General features: G+C 55.2%; 1 long non-coding RNA gene across 4 annotated transcripts in view; it reads left to right on the top strand.

The window, feature by feature from the left end:
* Nucleotides 1-23,728, top strand: part of LOC135576281 (uncharacterized) — an 85,607-nt gene extending 61,879 nt beyond the window's left edge. For 2 of the 4 annotated variants that reach the window (XR_010467872.1, XR_010467873.1), the window contains exons 2-3: nt 5,336-5,421; nt 6,442-7,468. This is a non-coding gene — a long non-coding RNA (uncharacterized LOC135576281). Of the gene's footprint in view, nt 1-4,309; nt 5,089-5,335; nt 5,422-6,441; nt 7,469-7,492; nt 8,558-18,220; nt 18,330-20,962 lie in introns of those variants that run through there. The other 2 variants (XR_010467874.1, XR_010467871.1) reach the window with 2 other exon arrangements.
* The last annotated feature ends 2,996 nt before the right edge of the window (nt 23,729-26,724 follow it).

Genomic DNA, 26,724 nt, shown 5'->3' with positions numbered 1-26,724 from the left:
ACCCCGCGTCGGCACCGTCTGACACGTCCTTCGCTTCATCGTCACTCGCCAGAGCTGTTGGGGCTTCTCTGAAGTGTTGATGTTGTCTCCAAAGTAGAAAGCTTTTTGGTTACAAAACTTAGGGGTTTTTTTTAAGGCTCATTACAAGAGAGAAAGAGAGAGAGAGAGTTTGTTTTCTTCTTTGTGCATAATTATCAATGGTCTTTCTTTTTAGCAGAGGTTTGTTTGCTCACAAGAAGGGGGATGCTGGCAGGCTCCTGCTCGGGGGTGGAACCGGTGGTGACGGCGAAGGATGTCTCGTGTGTTATTAGTGGCAGAACCCCTCTTGCCACCCCAAACAGCAGCATGGAGCTGCCCACAGATCCAGTCTGCACCCTGCAAGGCTGGTGCCTCCGTCCCGGCATCGCCAGCACAGAGCCCAGCGTGACCCGCTGCTGCACCCGGAGCTGCCGTAGCTGGTGGAGCGTGGTGACGCCGTGGTGCTCAGAGCCTCTCGCATCCACCCACAGGTGGAACACAAAGGAGCCTGGCACGGCGCGGGTGGCAGAGCTGCTCTGGGCAGAGAACTCAGCACATCCCTCCCGCACCCACCCGCAGGTGGAACAGAAAGGAGCCCGGCGTGGTGCGGGTGGCAGAGCTGCTCTGGGCAGAGAACTCGGCGCATCCCTCCCGGGCACCGGCGCTCGCCAGCTCTGCCAGAGCAGAAAGCAGAAAATGGGACACGTCCCCGGGAAGCCCAGGGCTCAGCCTCACTGGGAAACGTGCAGAGCAGGACTGCAGATGCTGAATACGGGAAACCCTCTGTCCCTTGAAAGGAAGAAATGAGAAGGGAGAAAGGCTGGCGGTGGATCTTCGCAGAGCAGGAGGAGCTGGCCCGCAGCTGCCTGGAAAGGACAATGTGCCGTTTGCTCGGCTGGTGCTTTCTTGTGCTGACCCTGGGGTTTGTTCTGCTTTGAAGAAATCCATTTCCTCAGCCAGACCTGTGAACCGAGTCTCTGCTTCAGAACCATTAAACCTCTTCATCTGGTACATCTGCATGATCTTTCCTTCCCCACTGCACTGAACAGCGATGCACCGACCCCCGCGTCCCTGCCCAGCCCGGCTGCGGCTCTTCCCCTGGGAAACCCCGGCTCACACTGGCAAACGCCTGAATTAAAAGGCAGCTCATTTCAAACCGGTGCAGGAGCAGCAGTGAGGTTACCTGGGAAACCCGTGCCTGTAGGGTTGTCTTCCAGTAATAGCGCGGTAAGGAGTAAACTAAAAGGCATCAGATCTGCAAGTTCTCAGCTGAAGGTAAAAACAAAAACACAAAACAAAACAAACCCAAACAGATAAACTCCCATGGAGCAAAGCAAAACGAGCACAGGGCCTTCCTGCACCACGTCACCGGGCACATGGTGCTGCAGGGACTCTGGGGTGGCACAGCAGGGCACGATGGCAGCAGTGCAGCATGGCAGCATCACAGGATGGCAGCATGGCAGCAGCGCAGCATCACAGGATGGCAGCAGTGCGGCGTGGCAGCAGTGCGGCGTGGCAGCAGTGCGGCGTGGCAGCAGTGCGGCGTGGCAGCAGTGCAGCATCGCACCCAGGGCCGCTCCAGAGCGCGCTCTGGCTATTCCGTATGCACGGGGCGTCGCTTTGAACCAACCGGTTAGAGTCACTGTGATGAAATGAGAAGATGTATAACACCGGGAACAGGGTGGTAAAGGAGCCTAAACCTCCCTGACGGTTCTGGTTGTTAATGTCTGCCTGTAGCTTAATTACATCATCAATTCCATTAACTAATGCAGGAACTAACTGGGCTTTAATGAATACATAGAAAAGAATAAATTGGGCTTACAGTGTAACTGATACCCCTTTATGGAATCAGAAGGGACTGGAACGGAGATTCAATTTCTGCTAAGTACAATTAGGGAAATAAATAAATAAAAATTAAATGCCTGACCCGTAGCAGCCGCAGACCCTTGGGCTGGCTCGGGGGCAGCCGTGCCCACAGGCTGTGACCCCGGGCAGGACATGGGTCAGGGGGTCCCCAAAAGGGGCCCGATCCCCAAAGGTTCAGCGGGAGCTGTGGGGAGCCGGGAGCAGGCACTGCCAGCATCTTCCTGATGGTATGATATGACTCTGGCTCTTTCTGTTCTTGTGGAGGGTTTTTTTGTTTCTCTTTTTTTTTAAACCTCCACATTGCAGTGAAAGAGGTGTTTGCTTTTTTTTGCTTAAGCAGCTCCACACTGTTTGCTCTGGCGGTGTAACAACACAGGCCACATTTCCTCTGTGTTGACGAGGAGCAAACAGTCCAGCAGAACACGAGTTCCCGGCAACGAGCGACGTTTGCCGAGGAAATCCAGCGGCGTTGAGGTGCGCTTGGAGCTGCGGCCTCAGCAGCGCGGGGACCGTGCTGCTGCATGCTCCGTCGTGATAACGCAGGAGGGATGCGCGCTGGCACCACGCGGCGACCACGCGGTGCTGGCTTTGGCACGAGACGGGCTGTCTGCAGTGAGAACCACGACCAGTCGAGCTGGAGGGTCATGGGAAGGAACGACATGGGAAATGCTCCCATCGTGAGCGCACTGCCCAGACTGCACCCGTTTGCTCTACAGGCGATGGCAACAAGACCCGAGGTCCTGGACAGCATCCCCTGCTTTGGCAAGCGTTGCGCCACTGAGTCATCAAGTGGTGGTGTTAATTAGCAAGGAGAGGCTCTTCAGCCCCTGGTTTTCCTGGCTGGCACAGCGCGGGGCGGCCGTGTCCTCCTTCTTACCGGGACACGATGGCTGCTGCCAGCACCGGGCACAGCAAACAGCAGCGTGGCGGGACCTGGCAGAGCCGTGCCGGGGCTGTCACCTCGGGCTCCACGCTGGCGCTCACCGCGCTTCCCCGGCCTAATAAACCACATGGGGAGCTGAGGCAGAGAGGTAACGAGCGGTGCTGCGGGGAGCAGCGAGAGCCGCCGGCTGCCAAGCACCGACAGCCCAGCGTGCCGTGAACCCCCCTGCCCTGCGACCCCCCCCTGCCCTACAACCCCCCCTGCCCTGCGAACCCTCCTACTCTGTGATCCGCCCTGCCCTGCGAACTCCCTGCCCTGCGAACCCTCCTCTGCTGCCGCGGCCCCAGATCTTGGCCTCACCACAAACTGCTCCCGGGCTCCTTCTCAGTAGATGACACTGGGTTTTTTTCCCTTTAAACCCAGCTGAAATGATTGTTTGCTGACAGCTTGAGCACACATGTGGGCATCTGCACAAATAGATGTGCTGCTGCCTTCTCCCGGGATGAGGGGCCGGGGGTTCCCCCGGCTGTGGCATCGCTCGCGGTGAGGCCGGGCAGCTCTTGCTGGCACTGCCCGCTCCTCCCTGCCCGTTTTGGCGTGGGCAGCAGCCTGCCCCCCTCCCCGCTTCCCTGGGATATAATATCCCTCTTTCGGCAGCTCCCCATGCCGAGGCGGAGATGTGGCGAGCGCGGCAGTGACCGATGCGCGGGGCTGATTGTCTGTATGGAGATGCTGAAAGGGGTCGCGACTCTCTAAGTGCTCGTCAGGATGAAGGATGACAGCCCCAGACAGCGAGACACTTCCCTGCGCTCCTGCTGCTAATGAGCGTGCGGGCAGCCAGCGCTGCCGTGCTTGGCTTTTATTTTCCCTCGGTTCTTTCTTTCCCTATTTATTTGTTTAATTAATGTATTTATTTTAGGTTTCTCCCTCCCTCCCCCCCACCGTCCTTCCCCTGCCTCCTCCCTGGCTTCTGCAGCTATTTGTGTTGGATCCTGAGCAGTAAGCGCTCTGAAAATTTAATTAGGCACTTGGACGAAACCCGAAAGCTGAGTCTGTGCTGGGACTGAGCTGCAAGAGCCCCAGCCACCCTCTGTGAAGGCCACTTTGCAGGGGGACACGGGAGCCCTCGGGGGACGTTGCGGGTTCCCTGGCAGTGTCACCCGCTGCTCTCAGCAGCCTGCGCCCGCACCTTGGCACAGCGCTTGAGCCCCACCATAGGGCTGGAGGGGTTTGTTCTTCCCTGCTCTGAGAAATAACTTTGGTCTTTTAACTCCCTGCCTCTCTTGATCTTTCTTTTTTTGCCTTCTCTTTATCACCGAACAATAGGATGTGTCCTGCTTGTATTCAGTACGTGATCTTGCGTTACAAGAGCTTGACGTCAGCGGGAGCCACAGGGAGGATGAGGATGGGTTTGGGAGGATGCAGGGGGAGCTGAGGGAGGATAAAGATGGGTTTGGGGGGTGAGGGTGGGTTTGAGGGGAAGAGGATGGGTTTAGGAGGATGAAGATGGGTTTGAGGAGAAGAGGATGGGTTTGGGGGGAAGAGAATGGGTTTAGGAGGATGAGGATGGGTTTGGGAGGATGAAGATGCGTTTGGGAGGATGAGGATGTGGTTGGGAGGATGAGTTTGGGGGCACGAGGATGGGTTTGGGGGACGCAGGGGGAGCTGAAGGGACGATCACCGCGGCTGCCACACCTGGTTAACAGGTGGCCCCAGCACAGTCTGCGGTGGGGAAACCACATCAGCCCTCTCTTCGTTTTCGGGTGAACTCGTACACGCTCAAGAAAGCAGCAGCGCCGCCTTCCCCTGGCATTAGCACATAACGGCCTGGAATGTGAGCAGACAGTAATGAATTACCCACCTGATTGACACTTGGCTGTTGGGTTTTTTCATCTACTGTAAAACAAGTAAAAATGTGCCTGGCTCCGTATCGTCTCTTCTTTTTTCAAAGGATCAGTTAGACACAGGGACTCCAGTGTGAATAAACTCAGATTTATGTCCCCATCAGTTGGATCCTTAAACTTCCTAAGTACTTAAAACATAGACATTTTAGCTTGAAAAATTACCAGGTTTGTCTAAAGGAAAATTTCTAACATAAACCAGGAAACTCATTTGGAGGGAGAAATTCTCCGCTGAAGCGAGCCCGGGCAGCCGTGAAGCAGTGAAACCGGGCACGGAGGGGCACGCCAGCCGGGTGCCGCAGCCACATGTCTCTCTGGTTGTTTTTACATTTTTATAACCTAGATCAGATGACAGGAGAACATGTGAATGTATCGAGGGGGATCCGTCGAGAGGAGGAGAACTTTGCTTCCAGCCTCGAGGTAACGTGGAGCGCTCTACAAAGAAAATGTTTTTTTATTTCTAAATAAAGCACTTTAGGGTGACACATTTATTGCTGGTGAAGAATGACTCAAATAAGAGACTTTGTGAGATATTTACCTTTAAAGCTTTTTTTTGAGTTTGGGAAAAGAGATCTCAATACCTCTTTCTATTCTTCTCCACATTCCCTTCAAAGCTTTCGGAGACAGTGGGTTTTCCGCTGCTAAGTTCCCTTTCTGGTGTTTCCAGGGCGCCGAGGTCAGTGGAGCCGCTTCCAGCAGAGAGAGAAACAGGGACCTGGGGCTTCCCCGGAGCAGCCCCCTGTGACCAACCAGGTGAGCAAAGCGCTGTCCCGGGACCCACCATGGGAAATGCCTCCTCGCTTGGGTACCTGTCTACCCAGAGCCCCACGAGCCCCGGAGCCCATTGCTAAAACCCGCCCGGCTCCTTCGTCTCTGGAGGAAAGAAGGTGCGGAGAGGATGATGATGATGATGGCGAAGCCGTTCCCACAGTGCACAGGCAGGGACGTGATGGGGGCATTTGGCTCCATGGCAACGTTTGGGGTGAGAGGTTTTGGGGTGTTGGGAGACGTAGCCATTCAGGAGACCCTGTTGTTGCCGTGCAGCTCACAGGGACAAGGCGCTGAGCTCGGCAGCGCAACAGACGTCAGAGCCGGCAGCCCGAGCCCTTTGGGAAGCCGTGATGGCTGCTACAAGGTCGGGCGATGTGAAACAGCTCATTACGCTGCTCAGACACTGAGCCCTGTCTTTAAGCGAGGCCTTTCCTTGTCGGTTCCGCAGCCGCGGCGGCGTTGGCGGAGCTGTCAGGGCTGCCCGGGTAACCTCTCCCACCAGCGGCGCCAGCGCCTCACACAGCCCATGGCCTGGTTCTCCTCTCATGCTTGCAAAAAATAACCCAAAAAACAAAAAGGGAAAATAGACCTTCCCTGGTCAGGCTGCAGAGAGCGTCTCTGGTCACACGTCGGGGGGTTTTACAGCACGGGAATTGTGTGTGACCCCAGGGCTCCATCCCAGTGGCGTGGAACTGGTGTGGTCGGTGCCGTTCCACGGGGGCTCAGGGCATCTCCATCGTGCCACCCACAACCCCCCCGGGCAACAGCCCCAGGGAAGGACGGGGGACCAGGCCAAGGCTGGACCTGAACCCTTGGTTGACCCTTGGCCGCCTCCTGTCTCTAACTCCGAATACCCTGTAGTTTGTCTGTGCCATGTTGCATTTCCCATTGAAAAAGCATGAGCTTTTCTTCTCAGGTGCTCTCTTTCTCCCCTAGATTACTGCATTTCTCTTGCTTTCCCCCCTTTCTGTTCCTTTTACTCTGTAATTGGATCATTTGCAGTTTATAGGAAGGATGAGAAACAAAAGGTATTGACAACCCAAGCATCCAAAATTATGTGTCAAGCTCAAAAAACACCAAGATGAAAAGAGAATCTGGATCCTCTTTCTTTGCGTTCTGATTCCTGAATCTGCGGAGCTCATTAGTTTCTCATGTTCGGGCTTTTTCTGTGCCTGTGGAAACTAGAAACCTACTTTTCGGAAGACCTGTAGTCGGTCGCCTCCAGCGCTGGGGATTGATGGGAAACGGCTGTAAAAGCCTGTGGTAACTGTTCAACCTCATCTCTGCACCGGGTGAGGCTTTGTGTTCAGCCCCAACGCTTTTCACAGGGGCCCTGTAGAAATGCAGTCGATTATTGTCTGGAAGCAAAGGAAAGGAGTTTTTAACGTGCGTTACCTCTGCTCGGAGCTGGGGCTCGTCACCCACCGCGCGAGCACCGGGCGGCACCGCGCCAGACGCCGATTCCCAGCACATCTGTGGCTGCGGTTCCGAACCCGCCGCTGCCTCTGCCGCCAACCGAGGCGGCACCGCTCCTGCTGCCCCGGGGCCGCGCAGCTCGGGCTGCTGAGCGTGACCCGCGCTGGCCGCAGCCCAGGCCACCGGGGCCGCAGGTGGGTGTCACGCGGGGACAACCTGCCAGCTCGGCCCGCGGCTCCCACCCCTTCCTGCTGGCGTGTGCCCAAGCCATCCATCTCGGCAAACTTCCCTCCGGGGGCTGCCCCATTAGTAGCAAGTAACTAATTATTGCTGTCAGCTTTAATAAAAAAACATTAGTTGAAAGATATTCCCCCTCCCCCCGCCCGCCGTAACTTTCCAACCTTGTATAAATTACTGAAGTCAAAACTAACTTCTAAATTGAGTAATTCCAGACATTTGTCAGACTCCAAGAAATGCTTTAATTAGCGCTGGTTAATAAAGTGTTTTGGTAATTAGGAGAACATTTGTCCTGCCTGTGCATTTTTTTCCTCTTGCTTACGACAACTCAAAAAAAATTAATTGGAGTCCAGGCTTCAAGAATTATTGGGGTTTTTTTTGCTCTTCCTTTGTACCACAGTATCGGTGAGAGTATTAATGGTTATTAGCGCAAGTCGTCTGCACCGATGGACTCGGGGAAGCTGTCCCTGCTCTGTGCGCCTGTTTCTGGAGGTGGGAGTGTGTGGGGGACTCGCCGGGGGCCGGATCAGCCGCAGCCGCAGCAGCTGCTTCCCCGCGGGCGCCGGGACGATGCGCTCGGGAGCGTCTCCTGCCGCTTCCCCTTCGCTTCCAGCCCAGATCCTGTCATTCCACCACAAACCAGCGTTTGAGCCGCCCCGTCCCCGCCACCGCCGGCTGCCACCAGGCCCACGGCACAGCAGCCGCTTCGCCACCACGTCTCGTGTTCGCTGCCCACACCTGCTCGTGCCCCGTGCCGGCTCCGGAGCGAACAGCTATGGAGCAAACAGCAGCTCCAGAGCAAGCAACAGCTATGGAGAAAACAACTCCAGAGCAAACAGCAGCTCCGGTGTGGTGATTTTCCACTACAAAGAATTCTTCATTTTCACTGGTCCAGACAATCAGGACCCAGACCAGCCCCATTGTTAGGGTGGTGCAAAAGTAATTGCGGTTTTTGCATTGTCAAAATGCACCGTTTGATACTGGAATACCTTCTTAAATAAATGCAATTACGTTATACATAATTTTAATGAGCTTTTCTCACTTTCTGTTTTTTTGGGGGGGACTGACTACTTCTTGTTTATTTCATTTTTTGTATATTTCTGTCTATGATATATTTATTTGATCATCAGCACTTTCTCCGATGTACCCGCCCTTTGGCTTTGCTGGGTGACGGGGAGCCCCGGTGTGTGGGGGGTACAGGAGCGGGGCTGGCGGGAGGGTTAAGCAGCTGTGGTGCTGCAGGAGCGCAGCTGTGTGCCGGGAGGGGATCTGCAGCAATTAGGGGCTGCCAGGGCTACAAAAAGGCCGGTGTTGGGGGCGAGCAGGGCTCTGGGAGAGATCTGTGTGCTGGAGAGAGGAAAGATGGTTTGTGGCAGGGTTTGAGAACAGGCCGTTGGTGATAACAGCGACCACACGTTCTTTGGAGCGGGTGATGGAGACACGACGCGGGCAGCGAGCCCGGGAGGTGAGTGTGGTGTCGGGCACGGAGCTGTGGGGTCCCCGGGGCTTGCTGGGCCCACACTCCTCTCTGGGTTTCCACCTCGTGTTTGTTCTGCTCCTGGAACAGCTTCTCCCGCCCCTCCGTGCCTGCTTTCCTGCAGCTGTTGTAGCAGCTGACACCAGCTCGGCTCGCTGGCCTTTGCTTGCTGGACAACAGAGCTGTTTAACAAATGCTTGTGCTACAGATTGTTAAAATGTAAGGCCCAGTTACTCTTGAAGATATCCTCATGGAAAAGTTAAAAAACCCGCCTAGATGTACCTTGCATCTTGCCAAGCGTTTTAGTGAGAGCCGAAAGGCAGCAGTGCTGCTCTCAGCACATCCTGGGGCTTGTCCTAGCTGAACGCTTTGCATTACTTATTGCATCTCAGCCTTTTCAATCAATACATTAAGTGACTCTGCAATTAATTTGCTTGTCTGGGTTACAGCAGTGTGGGAACAACGAGGGTTTCTGCTCTGGGTTGGGCTAATGGCAGTCAGGGGTGCGGGCAGCCCGAGCCCCTCTGGCTTTGCAGTCCTGGAGTCCTTATCTCGCTCTGCACCAAATCCCGGGTTGTGCCCGAGGCTGCTGGCTCTGCGACGCCAGATGACGTCCCGTGTCCCAGCCTGGGGCTCGGCAGCTGCGCACAGCTCGCGGGGACGTGGAGCTCTGCAGACGGTGCCAGGCAGGGCAGGGCTCAACCTCCAGCCCCGCGACAGCCCAACAGCGCACAAAGACCCCCTGGGAGTTAAACCCAGCACTTTGCTGTCCTTTAACCCATGGTGATATGTCACTGATCAGCACAATTGGTTCTAATAGCTCCCCAGGTAGATTTGGGAAAGCAAGGAGTTGAACATAAAAATCCCTTTATTATTGCCATTTTACTTTTATATACCCATCAAGCTTTCATATTTAATCTCCTACATCACAATACCTGATCATTTTTAACATTTGACATTGATAAAGTGCCCGCTGCTATTATTCTGACATACTATAAAACATTACACCCATTTGCAATAGAAAAGGCAAAGAATCAATACCCAGCCCCATTTTCCAGCATGGCAGTAAATCACGGGGAGCCTAACAAATTGTTTTAAATATAAGCACCTTCAGAACCAATCAAGAACCCAACCAATCCCCGTCCATTGTCATACGTGTCAAACATCTTTCGTGTTAAGCGGGCATGGGGGTGTTCCCCAAAAAAGGGCCGGGCTGCCAAGGAGCGGGCTTGGGGTGCAGCTGGGGGACCTGTGGGATGAGCTGGGAGCCCCTTTGGGTGGATGTCTTGCAGTTCAAGAGAAGCTCAAGGAGCTTTATGAGGCGAGGTGCTTCACCTGGTGGTACAGAGAGAATTGACGCTCCTGGTTGGGCCCAGGCCCGTGACCAGGCGGTGGGATCCATCCTTTCCACAGGCAGCGCAGAACATGGTCACAGATTCCTTCTTTTCTTGTGCTGGAGAGCAACGAATCTGCTGTAAGCGAGGGTGTCTGTGTTTTCCCAACCATTGCTCGTGGTTTCTGGGGATGCGCCAGGTGCTGGTTGTGCTGGCACAGGTGCCGATTTCCCCCTGGAATAAGGTATCCGTGGACATTTCTTACATGCTTGGCCTTTCTTGTCAGACCCATCAGCTCATTGGCACCCGGGTTTTCCTGCGCGTTTGCTTCGCCGTGAGTCGTGTGTGTTCCTCGCAACCCGTCCATCTCCTCCCCGGGATCCTCTGTGTACAATTGGGCACAGGAAGGTGAAACGGGAAAAAAACGCGTGCAACTTTTATGTCTGAGATGATGTAAGCCTGGTGTGCATAGTTTAAATGTGTTTTCAGCACATCTGCTGTCAAACAGCTCCTAAATAATATGGTTTGCCTGGGTTGACGGATTTATAGGAACCTGGCTCCCAGACCCCAAGGATGACATTTTAAACACATCTTCCTTTCATTTGTAAGGGATTAAACGAACATGTTTTGACAAGATTAATCATATGGAAGTTCAGACGATTTCTCTTTGTGGCTTCAATCTATAGCTTGTAGAACTGATAGAATATTATTGTGTCTCATTAAGATAATGCATGGCTGGCAGGCGCCGCGGCACGCAGCAAAACAAATGTTCGGGGAGTTCCTGGGGCCCCGGGAGGCGATGGCAGCGCCGGCGATGCAGCTCCTCACCACGGCTGCTCCCGCTCGCTCCTTTATCAGACGTGCGTTTAACGCCAATCCCCGACGCTGCCCTCCCGGAGCTCTGAGCCGCCTCGTGCCGTGGGCATCAGCTGGGAGCGGGAGGCAGAGGCTGAACCTCCGTTTCTCTGCTGGAAAATGTTCCCTCTTTGCTGTAAAGTTCCCGGTTTTGGTGCCGGTAACTGAACTTCAGGCGGGGTTGTGTCTGCTGCCGTGCGCCGGTGATGCCCCAGGAGTCCGGCTGGGTCTGTCACGTCCTGCAAGAGCTTCTGCAGCTTTGGGCTCTGTGGCTCGATGGCAGGGTCAGATTTAGCCCTGCAGCACGAGGCTTTTCAGTGTTTATACTCTTTATTTCAGTTTCATTAGCCTCGTGGCTGCTCTGGTGGGCCGTCTGCACTCTGGAGCCTCAGGGAAAAATAAAGGCAATAAAAAAAAATCCTTACAATGAGACAAACATCTTTATGCCCAGAAGCCTTGCAGGACCCTGAGCGGCTCGTTCTTGTCCCAGGAATGCTTGATCCTTGCAGTTCCTTGTGCCCATCCCACCGCACTTGTTTTCCCCTCCTGCGAAGTCACGGCCGCTCCTGACAGTGTCCCGGGGCACGCAGCCCAACGCAAATGCGAGAGGAGGACCTTCTCTGTGCTGGTCCCAGCCCGTAGCCATGACTCATCTCCTTCCTGGCTGGGCTGGGCTTGGGAAGCCCTTGCCCTGGGGCGGCAGGTGAAGGCAGCAATCTGCCAGGTATTCGCTGGCAACTCGCGTTGCTGCATTATGCATGGGCAGAAAAAACAGAAATCAAGGATGAGGAACAGGAAATCATTGTGGTGTTTTTAATCTGAAAGGCGAGATCGAACCGCTGTTTGCAGGCTCCCCTTAATGGCCCCTCAATTGGTAATTAGTGTTATATTATCACATATCTTTAACAGAATATTGATGCCTTTGGCAGAGATATAATCCCGGTGTCAGGAGTAATTCCACTGCTTCCAGCACGTTGCCCTGATTCTGCACAGGCCCGGCAGAGCCGGTCACAAGGCTCGGCTGATGCATCTCATATCAGTTAGACACAGCTCTTCACCACAAGTGACTCGGTGCTCGGGAGGAGCACACAGGGCTGGTTTGCTTTGGGAGGAAGGCGCAGGGCTGGTTTGCTTTGGGAGGAAGGCGCAGGGCTGGTTTGCTTTTGGAGGAGCACACAGGGCTGGTTTGCTTTGGGAGGAGCACACAGGGCTGGTTTGCTTTGGGAGGAGCACACAGGGCTGGTTTGCTTTGGGAAGAAGGCGCAGAGCTGGTTTGCTCTGGGAGCGCGCGGTGCCGGAGGAGCTGTGACTCGCTCTGACCCACATCTGGTCAGGTTTGGGGGAGCCCTGGGATCCCAACCACGTCCTGGGCACACAGGAGCGCGGCGGAGCCGGGCAGCGAAGGGCAAGGGGACGGGCGCTGCCCCTTCCCTCCCCGCGGGACCGGCGCCTCCCTCGTGCCGCACTGGCATGCCTGGCGCTGATGGATGCATTGGCATCCCAGCGGAGCGGTGCGGCACGTGTTCCTGGTACAGCGGAATGTCAAGTATCAATCATGAGCGATAAACACAGTTTGAAAGCAAAGGACACTCGGGAAGGACAGGAGAGAGGAATTTTGGGGCTGATTTGGAGCTCGTGAGAGACATGGTACCCCCGGAGCAGGATGGTGCCGGAGAGGTGACCCCCAACGGTGGCTCCTGCAGGAACTGGGGTTCTGTACAAGCTCAGCACCTTCGTTTTCCCCAGGATGGAGTAATTAGATTCCTGCAGAACCACTGTACTGAGATAGCTGTAAACTGCCTCCGTTGCACGGCTCCCGGATTTATTTCCTTTTTCCCTTTCAGTGCCTTCAGCCTCAATTAAGTAAAATAGCTTAGTGTGTGCCTACGTTACAGTCATAGGCCCATTGACATTTACACTCCAGCTTGGGTTTTTTTAGGCACCAGACTGTACGGGAACCTTTAAATAGCCTTGTTTCCATTTTGTTGTGTGTCAGTGCTGATGACAAGGTACAAAACTCTCCGGGAAACGGAGTGAGGAGTCCACGTGTGCACGGGCTGCAGAACCCGCTCCTCCTGCTGCGGAAACCTCCCGGAAAATGCAATCCGTGGTCTCTAAACAAAGCCCTGAGCTGGGAGATGCTGGACGGGACCCACTACCAGGCAATTGCTGCTTCAAAACGCTCCCAGCGAGCTTCAAAGCTGGGATGTATTTAACTTTTAGCAAAACACCAGCAATCAGAACTCTTTTCTTCATAGACACAAAGCGTCTGCGGCGAGGTCTCCGGGTAATGATGGCGATGCACATTAGCATATATTTTCCTGAGAACTGAACTGTCATAAGGCTAGCCTTGAAAGCTATTCTGAGTATTTACAGCTTTTATGAGGCCCCTGGAGAGAGAATAATCTTAAAGTACTGCAGACACTGCTCCGAAGGACTGTGAAAAACATTCAATTTGGGAACAATTCTGCCTCCGTCTATCTATTTTTTGTGCGCGCTCGCTCCCGCTCCCACCGCCGGTTGTTTCCCCGCCCGGAGCCGGATCTCCTCTGCCATAGCAGCGGGTCGCGGCACACGCAGCTCTGATGGCACAAGCAGAGAATAGGGCTGGTTTGGGTGGGGAAAGGGCAGCGGCGGGCACGGAGCTTCAGGGAGGAGAGCCACATGCAGACACCTCTGTGGAAATAAGAAAGAGGGAGAGACATGCAAGAAGATAAAGCAGCTGAATTCTCTCCCGGCAGCGCGCTTTTCACGCTTTTCCAGGAGCGATCGGCAGATTTGTGAGTCTACGTGAACGCGTGTGTCGTGTCTTGCTACCCCATCCTCGGGATTCTGTAACCATGTCAACCAGAAGGGAAGAGAAGCAAAGCAAGCAAAGGGGAAAGGAAAACTCAGCCTGAAAACCACTATCTCTTGGATTATGCAAAAGGCATGAGTACCTGATCCAGCTTCCTAAATTACAGGGTTCTGCAGCATTCTGTTCCTAGCGGGACGTCACGAGCTGCAGTGATCTGCTGTGTCGCTGCGGGAGCAGGCGCCCAGCTCGCATCTCCGCGTGTTTCTGCGCGGGCTCTCGCCGCGGCGCTGCCCAGGGGTCTGAGCTCCTCGGCGGTTGGGAGGACGGGGTCGTGCCGGGCCGGGCGCGTGTGCAGATGCAGCCGGGAGCACCGGCCGCCCCGCGCACAAACACTGTCCTGTGCGGACCCTGCAGCGCCTGCTGGTCTCGCCACACTGCACTGCGCCCTCATTACTTGATTGCTGCTTTTCTATTACTTAAAAACTTCATCACAAAGCAGAAACAATCCATTCTGGCCATATTCCCTGGAAGTAAATGAAAATGGCAAGTCGGGAGGCTCTGAGTGGACAGATTGGACCCAAATGTAACAGGCGGAAAATTCCTCTAGCTGTCTGGTAGATAATTTTTAAATGGAAACAACAGGCATGGAAATGAATAGCAGTTTAAACGGTCTGCAGCCGTACAAACGTCCCCGTCAAGTAGTTTGTTGCACGGAAGCTCAAGCAGAATTGGAGCTACAGGCAGAAAACGAGCCTTGAGCTTGGCCTTGTCTTTGCTGTTGGCTCAGCCCAGACCCTGGGAGCTGTGTGGCAGCAGTTTGAGCAGAGCAGCCCGGGGCCGCGGGGCCGGCGGTGACACCGTCCCGGTGCGGGAGGCTGATGGAAACAGCAACGTCGTTCCCTGCACAAAATAACCGATAGGAACAGCAAGCGGCCCCCTCTTTGCAGGTGTTTGCCAAAAAAAATAAGCACGTGCTTGAATAGAAGGAGAAATGAAAGAATTCTCGGAGCTCATCTTCAAGGCGCAGCAGCATGAACGGAATGTTTTATTCAGCGAGGAGCAGCTGTGCTACCTGGAGCAGAAATTCAGCTTGTTGAGGCCTAATCTAGGTAGATCAGTGAAGCTTTGGAGAGTCTAAACAGCCAGAGAGCAGGAGATCTCCTCTTTGTTGCCAGCGAGATGCTGCTGCAGAGGGGGTCGGTGTTGTGCCTGCATCCCTCCCAGCGTGGTCCCGGAGCATCGGCATCGCACGCGGAGCCCGCCCTCCGGTTGGCACTTGCTCTCTGGTTGGATTTCCACGGTGCCGAGACCCTCGCGGGGGCGGTTGCGGCTGTGCCCTCCGCAGCCCGAAGCCCTCGCACGCGTGGAGGTCCCTGCTGGAAGGGGTGGCTGGCACACAGGGACCGGGCGTGGATCCTGCAGGGAGAGTGGAGGGGGGGCGAAATGGTCACAGCAATTTAGGCTCGCGAAGGGGACAACATCTGCTTCCAGAAATGACACTGAGCCAGGTCCAGATGCTTGCTGGTGCAATTTTCCTCTCCTCATCTGCAATGCCCCCCGACACCCCGACCAGCAGGGCCAGGGCAGGACCCCGAGGACGTGCTGCTGTCCCCAGCTCGGCTGCAAAGTTCCTGCTTGTTCCCCAACTCCCAAAGTGCCGACAGCCCCATCCCGAGTCCTCTCTTCAATATTCACACACCAAGCCAGGAGTTTCTCTTAGCAATTTCAGTCCGACTTTTCTGGTGTTTAAGCCGTGTCCCCGTAGGCTGAGGACCAGTGCACGCTGCTCCCGAGCTGCGTGTCCCAGCGCAGATCCTGCTCCTCCTACGCGTGGCACTGCCCATTTCTGGCCTGATCTCTGGGTCTGTGCCGGCGTGGTTGCATTGGTGGGGATGGATGGAGACGATGGGGCACGAAGCTCGTCCCAACCGTGATGTTGCATCCAGCAGAGAGGGGCTGGTGGCAAATTGCTCCATGCGTGAGCAGTGGTTTAGGGGACACAATGTAAAAGTCAGGATGATTAATGTATGTGACTTCTCTGGCATGCTGGAAAGGATAAATCAGGACGGGATGGGAAGGAGGGCGTGAATGCAGAGGGTGCCTGCGTGGGGCTGCTGTGGAGGAAGGAGCAAGGTCTGGTCAGGTCCTTTTCACGCCATCCCAACACGGGCATGTGAGGTTAAATTGTGGGCACAGGAGGGATCCAGGCGCCCCTTCCAGACCCCCAGGAATCACCCGTGAAGGTGTGGGAAGCAAACGGTCCATGTGTGTCTGGGAAGGGGAGAAACAGAGGGGAAAGGCAGATTTTATTACTGAAATTTGCCAGAGCGGCTCTTTAATAATGTCATTCATCTTTCTGTCAAATACGTCACATTAGTGTAGCGAAAAGGAATTTTGAGAAGATGAATTAAGACTTAAATACATTAAAATGACTTAAGGAATATTTAAATACAATACCATTTATTTTTCGTGCAGGCTTGTTTCACGCTGGCGCCTCTGCCGTTTCAGAGCCGGTACAAAGCCTGCGAAGCGGGCGTGCGGCTCTGCATACGCAACGCCACCTCCAATAGAAACGCGACTTACAGCAGCCTTTTCTTTGCACCAGAGATAAGCTGGATGCAATTAGCTGGCACGGAACCGTCGCCAGCAGGGAACGCAGGAGCCGAACCCCCTGCAAAGCTCCTGCGTCCCCGCTCGCCTCGCGAGGACAGGGAGGTGGTGTGCTTGGCATCGGCTGTTTCTAAATTCCCATCTGCTGGAACCTTTCACCCAAACCTTCCACCTGCGGCTCCCTCAGGGGACAAATGGGAGAAAAGAGATGGGGGCAGGGGAAACCCCAAAAGACAAGGAAACTGCCCGGAGCTGCTGCTTGTTCTGCATCTTAGTGCTAAGAACAGCTGGGCAGAGTTATTTATTGCTCATCAGTCTCATGGCAAGGGCTTTGCTTGACTTTAGTCTGGTTTTCCTTCTCATCCCTAAGTGCTTCATCAGAGAGAAGCTACAGGAAAACGCTGAGAGTGACTCAGCCGCTAGGAAATAAAACTGGGGGGGCAGGGGTGGGTGATGCCAAAGCAGAAAACTCGGTGAATGGAGGATGCGCCATGCTGCAAAAATGGAACTTTCCCTGCTGTCCAGCGCTCCTAGAAAGCATTCTTTATCTCCCCACGCCTATAGAAAGCGTTGGAATTGCTTTCCAAAGTCTCTAAAGGTTCTTTGTAGCAAAGAGATGCGGCTGCTCCTCTGCGGCAAGGAAATTAAACCCTGGCAGTGACGGGTGTGTTTGTCCTGGGGACACGGCGGGCGGGTGTCTCTGGGAACATCTGCGCCTGCATCTCCATTGCCTGTGAGTCCATTGCGCTCTGCTCCTGGTCCTGCCTCCCGGGCAGCCGCTGGGTCTGCCCAGGGAAAAGGCAGCAAAGCTCTGGTTGGCAAGGAGGGGACACAGGGCTCAGTGCCCCCAGGGAAACATTTTCTCGGCCTCCTCATCCCAAGCTCAGCCCGTCTCGTGCAGCCAGGCACAGGGTGGGGATGTTTCTGTGCCGCAGCAGCGCACTTGGGCTGGTGACCTCACCGTCAGAAAACGTGTCCTTTCTGAGAGCCCTCTGCCTGCAAACATCCCCCACCGCCGGCTCAAACGAGGCCAGAGGCTTTCTCTGTGCGGAGAATGTCATTAGGGCAAACCGCTTTTCTAAGATCACAATTCTCCAACTATTAAACCGCAGGTGCGGCAACTCCGGCTTTGTCTCCTCTCCTAGAGCCGGCTATTACCGGGCACGCTCATTATTGTACTGTGCAGAAATCCCTCGGAGTTATTCCAACATATAATACGTGTCAAAGCGCAGAGAGACCCCGTTGCCATGCTGCATATTGATGGAACCTCGTCCCAGGGCGGGGGGAGCTGGCAGCCGGCGCCCTGCGCACCGTCAGTGCTCCCGCTCCCTCGCTGCCGTCGCTCCGCACGCAGCCTCCTGCCTGAAACGCGGGCTGATGAGTTAACAGATGTGACAAACAACCGGTACCTAATTGGTGTAACTTGTCAGAGGCGCTCTGTGCTGCAGTCATGCTGCATTTTTGGCTCCCCTGATCTGCGCGGCCGGTCTCCGCAGAACACGCGGGCAGGATCTGAGCGCACGTACGCGCACAAATGCGCGGGGAGCGCAGGAGCTCGTGCTTGTCTTCCTGTCCTCCTGGAGGTGTTATCCCCCCAGCCCAGCCGGTGTGGGCTGGGGACAAGGTGACGCAGCCAACCAACCCAGCAGAAACCCATTTCTGCCTGGGATGCGTTTTCGGTTCACCCCGGATGAGTTTTCCCCCTTGCCTTTATCTTATGCCCTTTGCAGGATTTCATCAGCTTTAGAACATTTTTCTTCCTTTTCCTATGATCTGTTTTATGAGGCTTTAATTATTATTGTTTATTATTATTGTGTTTTAATTGTCTATTTGGGTCCCTCTGAGCCCTCGAGTGAGCAATTTATAAATAACACTATTCCTGTTATTACTGTTATTTGTCTAGCTCTCTTCTATTCTCCACAACTCCCCTCTGCCCCTTTCCTCTTTTACGAGGCCGTATGTTAAGTTCCTTCATCTCTTCCCCTCAGTCAGATCTCCAAACCCCCTCAGCTTTGTTTCCACTCAGCTTCAATGTTCTGTTTTTCTTGCTTGTAGTGAGATGCTTTGAGGTGTAAGTGACCCAGAGGAGTTACTACCGGGCGTAGCCCTGCAGTGATGGAGCGCCCAGCCTTGGGCACCACCTTGGAGCAGGAGCGCGCTGCCGGTGAGGAGCTGGGGTGGGCAATGGGATGGACAATGGGATGGGTGATGGGATGGACAATAGGATGGACAATGGGATGGGTGGTGGCCATCCTCTGGGTGAGTGAGCGCTGGGGATGGGGGCTGCGGGGACCGACGAGGTGTGGCAGTGAGTGCGGATAACGTGGCGGGTCCCCGGGGGGTGCTGGGGACAGGAAAGGGGGTGGATGCGCCTCCTCGTAGGGCTCAGCTCCTGCCAGGAGCTTTGCTTTGTTTTGCTTTGCTTTGCTTTGCTCTGCACTTTGGCACGGGACTGCAGGGCTGGCCGCGGTCGGCTGCAGGGCCGGCAGGAGCGTGCGTGGGTGCGAAGCTGTTCCTTCGCCCCGGAGCCGCAGCCGGCAGCGCCCGGGTGGCTCGGTTCATCTCTCCGTGCGCTCACTCTCAATGAATGTCTCTGCTAATGAGTTTGCTGGCAGGAACAACTGCGTGGACAGCAGTTTTGCAGCCGGTGACTGCTAGAAATGAATTTTTAGCTCATAAAGACAAGGGTTGTTGACTGCAGCCCGGTGGTAGACGTGCCAGCCACATCCCTGCCTGGGTCAGCCACGCACTGACCACGACACACGAGGGAAAAATGGTCAAGTTCTGCTCCCCAACAACTGGAGAAGGGAAACAGGGAGAAAAGGCACATTATTGTTTGCTGGGCACTGTGTGCCAGGCTCTGATCTGCTCTGCTGGGGGAGGACTGAGCTGGCCCAGCACCCCCTTCCTCGAGCTGCCGCAGCGTGTCCCCCCAGCCCCGGTCCCGGGTCTGGCAGCGCTGACGAGCAGAGAGCAAATCCCGCTGATCAACAAGCCCGCGTCGCACCTCTCTCTGCAAAGAGCTTCTTAGAGCCGGATTAAATGGGTTTTGGGAAAATGTCTTCAGGATTGGAGCTACAAATGGCTTTTTGATCAAAACAAAAACGTTCATTTTGAAAACCAAAACTGTTTCATTAAACATGTTGGGGCTTTGTTTGTTTATGTCAGAAGCAATAGGCTTGCTGGGGTCTGAAAATTGAAAACGTTAAAGTGTTCTTCTATCTCAGACTTTCAATGAAAAAGCAAATCCGTTTCAAAGGTGATATGGAAAAAGAAGAACAATTAAAAATTTATTGCCCGGGAGAAAAAGGAGCTATTAGAATGAAGGAAAAAAGTTCCCGTGTCTCTTTTCAGGCAAACTTCTGTGGCCTTTAAAGGCAGGAGATGGCATCTGGTGTGAATGGAGCCGCGCAGGGTCCTTTTGTGTCACTTGAAGCCAGCGAGGGGACCCGGCCCTGGGACACAGGAAGGCTTTGCTGACACCTGACATTTGAGGCAACCTGTTCCTTTCCCCAGGCAAACACCTTACAAGTGTTTCCATGAGCGATCCTCAGGCTGAAACCCCCGCTCCCGGGAGTCCAGGGACTCTCTTGCAGCCGCCGCCTCTGTCCTCATCGCTGCCAGGGACCATGTCACGCTGCCAGCGTGGGACAAAGGGACCGTGGCCCTGCAGCACGGAGCCTCCCAGACCTGCAGCCAGAAAGTGTAGAGGAGGGACCAGGGACACGAAGGAACGTACCAAAGAGAAATGGGCGACATGGTTAAAACAAAAGAAATCCATGTGCTACAGAGAACTGGAATGCAAACGCAGGCATGCGGAGCAGGACGAGGCAAAGCCCAGGCCCGGAACACCAAAGGAAAGGCAGATGGACAGCCAGCCAGCCTCGCATGGTGGGACACGGTGGGATCTGCGGCTGGGACCGGCTGGGATCCACCTGCCAGCAGAAGCCTGCGCTCCGAACCAGACAAACCCAAAGGGCCCTTTGCAGCGCGGAAGCAGCTGCCTCAACTAATTAAACATGAGAAACTCCAGCCAGACGAGCACGGTGGAAAGAAGCAGCCGGGCCGGCGGGAGCTGGAGCGCATCGCGCTCGTGCGGCGCCCGCGCCCGTCTCCACGCGCCTCCCCAGCGGGTCCCCGTGTGGTCCTGCACCCCGCGCCGGGTGGCCGTGCCCGCTGCTGAGGCTGCTCCATCACTCCTCAGTTAATGCCTCCTGGGGAAGGGGGGTAAATATTTGTTGGCAGTGGTTTTGCAAATCGCCACTTTGCAGGAGGAAATAAGAGCCATCCATTTGTGCTAGCGCTATTAAAGATTTTCTATAAAGTGCCTACATTTCCAGTCTGGCCAAATGGATTTCACTGCAGAAAACTGCTGGGACAGAGAGGCACAGTGGAGGAAAATATCATATACAATGATTCACAAACACATAAAAACACCCTTCCCAGCTTGTCTATTCTTCCCCTGCACAACAAACACCTTGTGACTCATTCTCCAATGTATGGATGCATTTGAAAATGAAAGTTGGATTTGAACATTATTCATTAAGACCTGGGATTAGTTCTCTTCTCCATTTAGCTCCTAAAAGCTGGCATGCCAAGTCAGTCTAAACCACGTTTTAAGGCTGTCTCGGTCACAGGACAGCTCCAGCAGCCACGCTCTTTTCCTGCATCAGTGTTTCTGTATTCAGCTTTTTTTAAAAAAAGCAAGTTTAATTCCTTGCATTGAATTAATCCGATATATTAATCAGATGTCTGAAGGTAGGTGGAGGGAAAAACAATCACCATTTTTCTTGGCAGGCACATTTAACTGGAAGGGCCGCAGCTCTTCCTGCAGACGACAAGATCACGGTCTGAGCAGATACGGCAAGGGGACGGAGGGCATCGGCGACTGACAGCGCTCCAACGCCCCCGCCCGCAGTGGAAAAGCAGGATACTCGTCCCCAGCCAGTGCTGGCTTGCAGTCACACATGGACACAACATTATTGTTACAAACACAGTGAGTCCCACCTCGGGAGAACCGCTGACGAGAGGCTGCATCGGCTGTTCCCACGCTCGTCAGGCACCGAGGGCTACTGGATGTCGCAGTCCGAGGTCCCATCTCGTGACAGCGCTGGGCGGTTTGGCATGAATGCGGGGACAACGTGACCGGGTTTAGGTGATTTCTCCGCTGACCGGTTGCACCGACCCTTCCCGTGCCCGGTTCTGGGACGGGACGGTGTCCCGGGCGTGCGGGGAGGTTCCTGCTCGCAGGACGTGCCCTGCACGCCGAGATTGCTGCCGGGCTGTGAGCGCAGCCGTTCCGAGCGAGCAGGCGGCCGCGTTGCCATGCGGAGGGTGTCGAGGGCTCGCTGCCAGCACCTGAACCAGCTACAGGCCAAGGCGGCAGCTCCCTTGCATAATTGCGCAGGGCCAATACCTCTGTGAGAAGCACAAGCTGCTTGTGGGCAAAGAATCAAAATTCATAGAATAAATTATACGCGCTAAATTATTTGCCCAGCTTTGTTGATTATCTGCAGTTAAGAAGTTGGAGGGAGCTGAGCTCCTCGGCACATAAACACCAGACGGATGCTCGTTGTCAGGAGGTGCTGGGGCTCGGGCAGGGAGGAGGGGAGAAGTTCCAGCCTGTGGACCCCCTGTGGCTCCAGTGAGCCCCCCGATGGCATTTGAGTTCCCCCAGAAGCGCGTCCTGGCTTTGGGGACCCAGCCCTGGCCACGCCGCGGCCACAGATGAAGGCTTGTGCTCCTCATTGTCACGGAGGGACCACGCGGTGGGTCGGGCACAGACGGGCTGCGCCTGAACCCGGTGATGAATTGCAGCTTGATGACTTCCCCTCCTTCAATGGAGCCGAACTGGCTTGGGGAAACTGTTTGATTTAAGAAGAATAGGCCTAATTTTGGAAGTGCTTCACGCCCATCAATCTAAGTGAAATTCATTTATCTGAGGCACAGCTGATATGTCTGCCATTTACATAGTATTAAGTGCCTCCCAATCCCTGATATATTGGAGCTCCCAGTGGGGGGAAAAGGACAGTGTTGCTCTCCCCATTTTGCAGGTGGAGAAGAGGATTTGCAGCGTAATCAAATGAGTCAGTGGAGTCAGGGCAGCTCTGCCCAGAAACGGCATCCGCCCCCAGAAACAGGCAGGCGGTGGCTCCGCGCCCCGGCCCGCGGCTGCGCGGGCGTCCGGGGTGACGTACGCACGGCGACGGGCAGGAGGAGCCGTCACAGCGTTCTCCATCCCCGGTCTAACATGGCTTTACGAAGCGTTTGCCATCGTGTCTGGAAGGCAAGGTTGGAAGGCAGGCTGGGAATCACAGCAGTATCTGATGGAGGAGTTATTTAGAGGGAAGAGACATATGGCGTCTTAAATAAAAAGCACCTACTCAGTGGTTAATCTCCACTTGAAAAGCGTCCAGGCCGGGCTCGTGCATCCACCGTGGCACTCCCTGCCACGCGCCTGCTGTCCAAAGATGCAGATGCCGGGTTAACGCCGCGGCTCTCCCCACCCCTCCCTGGCTGCGCCGGCCCTGCCAGCCCCGTGCCGGCTCCAGACCCTCCTTCCTGCAGCTCTCCGCGGGCACTTGGGGTGGTGATGAGACACCCGGGCAGTCACAGGGTTTGTTTAATGGCAAAGCTATCCCAGCTGCTTTATAAGCAAACAGGAGTAATGGGGGGGAAGAAGTTTCTCCCTCTTCCTCTCGGATCTTCTGAGTATGCACTTCTGCTGTGATTTATCCTTGTTGCAACCTTATCGACTGCCTGGGGATGTAAATCAAGCAAACGGACATTGTACCCGGAATTCCACTTATTTATACAGAGATTGAAAGGCTATAATTACGGCTGCTATTAATAAATACAGCCTGGCAGAGAGGAGAGACACAGGTGTCCGTCTCCTCGGGGGGCAGGGATGGAAACGTCCATGGTGGGAGACGGCCCTGGCTGCCAAGCAAACTTTCCCCGCTCCTCTGGGTGCTAAATCAGCCTCTCCGCACACAGCAGCAATCTGCTGTTAATTAGAGGATACCCAAGGAGGTGACAACGCCAGCCTGGTGAAAAGTAAAACATGCGAAAGCTTCTCCCTCGCTGCTTGTTTCATCCTGTCGGCTCATCCCCACCTCAGCCCCCCCAAATTCCAGCCTCCCTGGCCGGGGACCCGCAGGGGAGGCAGCAGAACGCGCAGCCCACGCCACTCCTGTCCCTGTGCCGCGGGGACGGCGCGTTACAGCAAAACTGTGACATGCTCGAAGGGACTGCAGCTCTGGCTGCGACGGTGGGAAGGAGATGAACGGCGCTGCTCCCCCTGGCACCGGCGTGACTGGCAGCCTGGGGACAGCAGAGCCCGCTCCAAGTGCTCCCCGGGGCCCCGGGGGGAGCTCATTATGGCTGGGCTGGCAGGAGCCGTGGCTCTGCTTTGTGAGCTGTGAAACCTGTGTTTATCCAGCACTCAGCTCCGCTCAGCACACGTTAAGCAGCCCGGGGTATTGAGCAGGAGGAATGAGAAGTGCGTTACCCGGCCTGCTGCTGAGGCAGAGCTCGGAGACAGGAGGGGAGCGGGGCCCTGGCCTGATGTGTGGCCACAAAGAGTGACGGAGGGGGATCTGCGATGGAGGGGGGTCTGTGATGGAGGGGGTCTGCGATGGAGATGGGTGTGTGATGGAGGGGGTCTGTGATGAAGGGGGGTTTGCGATGGAGGGGGATCTGCGATGGAGATGGGTGTGTGATGGAGGGGGTCTGTGATGGGGGGGTCTGCGATGGAGGGGTTTGCGATGGAGGGGGGTCTGTGATGGAGGGGGTCTGCGATGGAGGGGGGTCTGTGATGGAGGGGGTCTGTGATGGAGGGGGTCTGCGATGGAGATGGGTGTGTGATGGAGGGGGGTCTGCGATGGAGGGGGGTCTGCAGGGTCTCCCACCCCCCAGCCTTCAGCAAGGCTCGTTCTCTGACAAGCTCCTGCACAAACCGCTGCCAAATTGGCCTTCAGCTCAAGGCAGCCGCTGCCTGTTTCATCTGTAAGTTGCCATGTACTTTAACAGCATCTCCCTGATCCCTTGTAATCTCCTTTTTTTCTACCACTCCCAATCATCTCCCTCTCTTGCTCCCTCCAGCAGCCGCAGAACCGACAGCAGCCCCACACGCCTGTTAGAGCTGGGGAGCATCACAGCAATGCCTGTGGTACCGCAGCACCCCCCAGCACCCCCCAGCACCCCCAGAACACCCCAGCATCCCCCGGCCAGGTGAGCACCGGTGGCCCCACAGCCAGGCTGCAGCCACAGCCCCGGGGCTTGTCCCTTGTGCCACTTCATGGGGGCACGAAGTGCGACGCAGGGGCCACCGCATATTTCTGCACAACATCCTTCAGAGGCCGAGAGTGAGAGACATCTAAAATTCATAAATGTCAAAGAGGAAAGGAAGTGAGGACAACTAAATATAGACATCCAAACAGCTCCTCTAAGGCTACAAAGCCACGTGATATTTGCAGCCCAAAGGCTGTGCGGTCCCGCGCCTGGCACAGCCTGGTGAGGGGGACCCTGTGCCCCCACAAACCCGCCCCGGAGCCCCCCGGCCCGTGTTCCCGCAGGAGCCGGCGGCTCAGCAGCTCCACAGGTTTCCGTGGGAAGATGGAAGTGAAACCCCCTTGACACTTCTCAGTTGAAAATGCTTTTTATATCGTTCCACAGACATCATCGTTGTTTACTTCTCCATTCCGCTTCAAGGGGAACAAAAACAGGTCATGAGATGTCTGGTTTTCCTACAGAAAGGAGATGCTGATTTTTCTAAAGGGAATCGAGTAGCAGAAATAGCTGAAACCCGAAAATAAATCCCGGGTTGTCAGAGTCTTCAGTATCTGCTTTAATTATTACTCTGGTGGGACTTTCTCAGAGATTATATTTCCACACTGATAACTGTTATCACTTTATTTTATAGCCTCGGCTATTTGCAAGGCAGGAAGGAGCAGGATGAGCATTGGGAAGAGTTTCAGGACATGTTCCAAAGCAGAAAGCACTGGCCTTGCGCTGCCCTGCTCACAAGGCGCGTGACATTGTCCCCAGGGCTGGCGTCCCCGTCCCAGCTCCCCGTGACCAGCCCCCCAAGGGCTGAGTGCCAGGCCGTGCCCAAATCAGCCCAAATGAGCCGGTGTGCGCGGTGCCAAAGGCGACGGGCGGGCAGCCCCGGCAGCGGCGCATCCGCCTGCCGAGTTACTGCAGAGCAGAGCGAGGGGCTGGGGTGGCGGGGACACCCTGCGCAGCACAGCCCCGTCTCGCTGGGCCCCTAATTTTTGTTGGGAAGTTTTATCTTTTTAATTTGTTACATATCGTGCATCGTCTGATTAATTATTGCTCCTCTGCAGGGAGGACTAGAGTTTATAGAGCAATATAGCATTAGTGTTGGCTTTATACCCCTCAAAGCCCAGAGGAAGCTCGCAGAGCGCTCGCGCGCTGTTGTGTCGATAATAACGAGTCAGCGTTGGGCCGGGCGGTGGGTATATCAGGAGCGCTTTATTAAAACGTACACAGCGTGTGCACCGAACATAAATACAGCCAGGAGCTGCCGAGCCCGCCGTGCAGCATACAGAGCAGAGCTCTGCCTGTCCCATCCTGCCTGTCCCTGCCTGTCCCATCCTGCCTGTCCCTGCCTGTCCCCTCCCTGCCTATCCTGTCTGTCCTGTCCCTGCCTGTCCCATCCTGCCTGTCCCATCCTGCCTGTCCCTGCCTGTCCCTGCCTGTCCTGTCCTGCCTGTCCTGTCCTGCCTGTCCCTGCCTGTCCCGTCCTGCCTGTCCTGTCCTGCCTGTCCCTGCCTGTCCTGTCCTGACTGTCCTGTCCAGCCTGTCCTGTCCTGCCTGTCCTTTCCTGCCTGTCCCTGCCTGCTCCCCGAGCCCCGGCTGTGCAGGAGTTTAATTGCCACAGCAGCCTGGGATGCACCGAGCTGCTCACCGTGTCCTCCAGCTCTGCACGCGCGGAAATAGCCACCATAAAATTCCCTTTACAGCCACATGTCTGCCGGCTGAGCGGGAGAGCTCTCCCCGAAGAAGCCTTCCCATCCAGCAAACGACATTAAGGAGGTTGTATAACTGATTGGGGAAGGTGCTGCAGCAGGACTAACAGCAATGAAATGCAGTTGAACATTTCCAGCGCTGAGTAAACCATATGTCTTCATAATTTGATTGTGCCCCGGTCCCCCAGGTACCTCCCAGCTCTATTGAACACCGATGGAGTTATTTAGAATCATAAATAATATTATCAAAGAGGGTCTGCTGGGTAAACAGAGTCAGTGTATAAATTGTCGGTGTGCGATATTGATTGTTCTGAGCTGACTATTATGAATTATTCTGTTTAAGGGCCCATGGAAATGACGCCCGGCGTTTTCGAGGCCCTTTGAAGACGGCGCAGCCCTCGGCGGCATGTGGCTGGGGAGGGGGGACACGACGTCGGACTTGGGGACGCTCTTGGGGGGCCCTGTGAGCACCAGTCCTGGCCAACCCAGCCATCCCAGTGCCTCCCAGTGCTTCCCAGTGCTTCCCAGTGCCTCCCAGTGCCTCCCAGTGCTTCCCAGGCCGAACAC

This window comes from Columba livia, chromosome 24 (assembly GCF_036013475.1).
Source record: "Columba livia isolate bColLiv1 breed racing homer chromosome 24, bColLiv1.pat.W.v2, whole genome shotgun sequence".
Taxonomy (NCBI): Eukaryota; Metazoa; Chordata; class Aves; order Columbiformes; family Columbidae; genus Columba; species Columba livia.
This window is presented reverse-complemented; position numbering and strand designations above follow the sequence as displayed.